The sequence below is a fragment of the Cajanus cajan genome, chromosome 11 (genome assembly GCF_000230855.2).
Source record: "Cajanus cajan strain Asha chromosome 11, NIPB_CcT2T_4, whole genome shotgun sequence".
Taxonomy (NCBI): domain Eukaryota; kingdom Viridiplantae; phylum Streptophyta; class Magnoliopsida; order Fabales; family Fabaceae; genus Cajanus; species Cajanus cajan.
Window position 1 is genome coordinate 29,031,509 of NC_138527.1, and position 5,493 is coordinate 29,037,001.

Below are 5,493 nucleotides of genomic sequence, written 5' to 3' on the forward strand. Positions count from 1 at the left end.
GGCTACGTCTAGCTAGTTCCCACACAACATTGTGGGATTTTCACTAAAACATAATCAATTGTTGTTCAAGAACTCAACCACCTATTGATACGAACTATTATACAGTCATTTGTTGTTAGTAACAAATACTCAATCACCTATTAATACAAACTACTACTACACGGTCATTTGCAAAGACCACATGTAACTCTCCTACAATAGAGTTTACACTAAGGAAGGTTTCAAACTTCTTTTTTATTACAAAATAGGTATATAATAAATATGAAAAGTGGAAGTCTAAAACTTTCAGAGGATGAAGCAATAAAGGATTTAGCTTGTTAAGCTTGTGTAATCTCTCTTTTTCTTTGTTCATGTTTACTTCAAAAAGTGTCCATTATCTTCCCTTTATAGGCACCTAACAATAGATCCATTGTGATTTGCTTATTTTTTTAAGCTAGATGTTGACGTCACTATACTTTTACTTTTTGTTTCTGCCAGCCTTTATAAATGGGGCACCTTTTGAGTAAGTCTTCATTTTAGGCCTATTGAATTTGGTCTTCAATACAAGTCTTTTGAGAAGCTTAGTTTTAATTGAAGCCTTTTGATAAACAACTTGAAGTGTTAGTCTTATGAATTAGGTCTTTAAGACATTTCTCCTAAGAAGAAATGTTTAACTTGAAACTTTTTGATCAGAAACTTAGAGTACTCACCTTCTTGCTTGGGATAGATATATATTTTCATTTGGGCTAATCAACAATCATTGACAGATACTAAATTCTTTTTAGGTTGTCATAAGGATGTTTGCATTAAACTTTTAGATAAATTTGTCTTTGATCATTAGGAATTGATTTCATGTTATTTGGACTTTTGTAGCATAAGATATTCCCAAAACATTGTAGCAACATCATGTTGTTTTGAACAGATTAGCATTTCCATATTGCAAACATAATTTACCCATGATAGAGACCTTATTAATCCACAACTTCTTCATCAAAGTTGTAGACAATTTTCCTATCTTTTCATAGCTACTAAGTTTGGATAAAATGCATGTCTACAACTCTAAATATGCTCAAAATATTGCACCTAATTAATGTTGCAACTCAAAACAACATTCCCATCTTGATTCCCATATTTGTCCACGATCTAGGCTTTTCCAGTGCATAAAGTTCTTAATGAAGGTTGTAGATAATTATTCTAGGTTTCTATGGCCACAAATGTTGGCTAAAGATCATGTCTAAAACTCAAGATATGTGCAAAATATAACAACTATGTTTTGTAGTCAAGACTAGCATCATGTGCAACTTTTTTTTTTTTTTTTTTGCAATTTTGCAAACGATCTAATTCATATAAACTCTTGACTTCTTCACGAAGAATGTACATACTTCTTCAAGCTTTTCATAGCCAACTAGATCTCCTCAAAGAATTTCTAGAATTCAAGATATCACACAAATGAATTTCATAATTTTTTTGAAGGTTTTCACTATTTAATGCATAGTTGAGATATTCATTTTAAGTCACTCTGAGTTCTGCATTCTAAAATTTCATTATGATTTTTATGCCATATTGATTCTAATTTTTGGTTTAAACTTGTTCTTTCTTGTTCATCTTCTAAGAGTCATTCTAAATCAACCTTGAATTTACTTTAATTAATGTTCTAAATACACTAAGCAAACTCATAATATAAATACTAAGAAGGCTTATGACTTTTATTCTTAAAATTTATCATAATTAAAATATTAAGGATTTGGACTCAACAAATTTCTTTTTTTTATGATGAGAAACCTTTAAACAAATTCTAATTATATGCAACACTAAACTGATACAACCATATAGAATACTATGCAACAGATTCCAAGCTACCAAATTCAAACCCCTTAAAGATAAAATCAGTCCAACTATTGAGATCATTTAAGTAAGCACAACCTCGGTTCTTTTAATAGCAAGTATTATCGTACGTATACAAAATGTTAGAGTTGACAAATATTACCTATTACACACAATCAGATATTTATAATATCTGATTCATGATTGACTTCATTGGGATAGATTCACTCTAATTCAGAAGGGGGAATAAGAATAGTTTTCACCTTTTTTCTATGAATTCGTATTGAAAGGAAGCACTTCCTTTTATTTCCTTCTTTTTCTTTCTCTCTATATTAGATCGGACGTATCTTTGCTTTTTTAACATTTATAATAACATTTTACTAGAGAACATAAGAAGTTAGTGTAAAGTAAAAAAAAAAAAAAAGGAAATTAATTTATCTGGAATCTCACATAACTGTAGGATATATAATTACTCTATAGATTAAATTACATATGATCACAATTTACCTCTTCAATTCCCTAGCCTTTTAATGACTGAAAATGACTCGAGTGGGGAGAAAGGTTCTTACAAGCTTTTTATGTGTGTTTTGAATCACTTTATTAGCAGCAACGACCCACTCCATCACCGACCCTCGTTTCTTGGCCAACATCGTGACCAGGTTCAGAAAAAAAAAAGTAGCTTGATTGCGTAGAATTGTCCATGTCCACATAAAATTCACATTTATTTTTATCAAACAACTTGAAAATTTCTACCATAAATACAACGTTGCTGTGCCCTTGTCTGTCCAAGTCACAAGTAGTAGAGTTGCATTGCATGTATAACTAATTCAGGGATACATGTTTTCTGTTGGCTGTCTCCTGGAGTTCCTCTGAACGCTTCATGTGAGGGGCTACCTTGTGTAAAAAAACATTATCACCCTTCTTAAATGAAGTGTTTGGGGGAACTCTTGGGTTCAACCAACATTGCACAGTAATAGGACAAAATTTGATATTATTCTTTAATTATAATTAAAGTTTTATTTTAGTAATATATATTTATATTTAATGCAGGTCTCATTAACATATATTTTATATATGAATTCACAAACAACTTTGTTTTTCTGCACAATTGATTAACAGTATATAGGTATGCACGCAAATTTGCCTTGCATGTGGCCAAAAAGGCAATAACACAGGTATTCTTTCTCTATTTGCTAGGTGACTATTATTAGTTTATTATCCTAGTTGTGTTATACGTTATTTATACAACAATTGTTTTTATTAATCCATAAGAATCCGTATTAGCGAATTAAATTAGTAATTTATGCAATAATACTTTTTTTTTCTTTTCTCCACTTTCTTTCTCTCTTTGTTGTAAAATTTGAATATTTCTCTTAATTACTATCTTCAATTTCTTCCCAAATTCTCTTATTCCATTACTATCTGTCATTAGGAAATGGATTTATTGTTTTCAGGCTGACTACTAGCACTCCTCTCTAATATACTCATTTTTATTAGTTAAAATTTATTAAAAATTTAAAAATCAGGAGAGATAATTATTAAATAAAGTATGAGCTATCAGATTTTATGTTTTTTTAATAAATTTTAATTAATTAAAGAATTTTTTTTAAAAAAATGTGTTAAAAAGTGTATTAGAGAGTTTACATTTCTCTTTTGAACAAATATATTTTGGAACTTAAGATGGCACTCCAATATTTGCTTCCTGCATCTACCTTTGATGTGCTCATGCAAAATTGGGCCTAATTATGATCTTTTTTCGTTGCATCGGCTATTACAGTCGTCAACCGTTACGAAACAACTAAATCGTCAATTTCGCCTAATCTTGTCGGCTAGCCTTTTTGGTACTGACAATTATATCTATCACTTCTGTATGTTCAAATTTTTTCTCTCCATGAGAATGATGGCTATTACAATTAAAGCAGTGTAATAAGAACATTATAATTAAGGTACTTTTTGTTTTTGGGGCTTGTGGCTTTGCTTAAATTTCGTAATTTATGCAAATGAGCAGGGAAGGGCTTTATGAATTAGGGTTTTGGTCTAAAATAAGCAAACTCTGAGTTATTTTCTTTTATCAGCAAAAAAAAAACTATAATGTATAATGCAGGTACTAGTAGTACCCCAATCTTTATGTTCAAGTCATTACAAACGTACTTTTTGCATACAAATTATTATAGGGTTTCCAGACAATTCATACAATGGAAAATGAAATTTTCTCACTTTTACATTAATCATTACCAAAATCTGAATTTTATTAAGTCCAATATATACTTGTTCCACATTTACAACCTCGTCTTTAAAATAATAATATTTCTGTGCAGCCATATAATCTAAACAGTTGAAAACCATACTACCTAACAAGTGTTTTTTTTTTTTTTGAACTTTTTTCCCTATTAGATCGTAACTATATGTCATAAGAAAATTGGCAATAGGCATTACCACACTTGAACTCCAAGCCACCAGTAACATTGATTTTATACAGATGAAGAGAAGGAATAAAATGAGAACATGAATAATCTCTGTTATCCGGCACAATATTTCTTTTTCTTAGATTTAACTCTTGTATGTATTCTATCAAATGACATCCTCCAAACAAAGGTTGATGCATTTGAGGTACGTACAGATATTCCCCATATACAAACACTTATAAATGATGTATAAGTAGAAATCTTTTATTCATGTGACCAGAGATATGTATCTTTTATTGAGTTTATATTTGTGTTCTCTTTCCAAATCCAACAATTTGTGTTATCTTTCTTTAACATTTTTGAGTTTATTTCTTGAACAAATGCTTCCTGCAACGACATCTCCCACTCAAACTAGACCCTCCTTCATTTGAAGTAACACTCTCAAACCTCCCCTGAATATTTTCCCATCCCCCCCTACTTTGCAATCTTGTTGAGATACCATATAATCTATTGAATTTTGAACTTAATTTTTCTCCTCCTACCCATGCATCCTTCCAAAACTTTACATCTTTCTCATCCCTATTTTTTAATTCTATTTTCTTTTCAAACCAACTCTCCTTGTCATCATCCCGACACATCCTACCTAAGTCCATCTCTCTACTAGACAGGTCATTTCCTAAAAGTTTTTACTAGTTGAATAAATTTCTCGAAAAGTACTTTTAAGAGAATAAAATAGAAAGAGAGAAAAAAGTTCATTCATAAACTAATATTAACTTATGTATAATCTATTTTGTAATTTTTTTATTAATTTCTCCAAACTATTTTTAACTCATGCATAAGTTAATTGATTTTAATTTAAGAAAAAACTTGTTTTTATTTTCTTTCTTGTTTTTCTCTCCCACAAATACTTCTAAAGAAATTTATTCAAACAGACCTTAGTCTTTTATTTATTTCCCAATATAAGAGTCAATTTGGTGAGAAGATTTGAAAAGCCTAAAAATAAGCGAAGGTGAGAGGAAAAATGACATCAAAAGAAAGACATTAAGTAAGGAGTAAAAACAATGCATTTCCAGTACTCTCATCTATCATAATAAGTGTTATCTTAGGCTATTTTATACACACACAAAAAAAGTTAATAATAGATAAAAGAGAATAATTACAAAATTAATCTTATGATTAATCTTTGTTAGAAATGTAACACAAGAACCACTTTTATAACTAATATTAATAAGGATATAGATGAAAAAGATGTAATTAATATTAACTTAATTTGACCCTTATTATA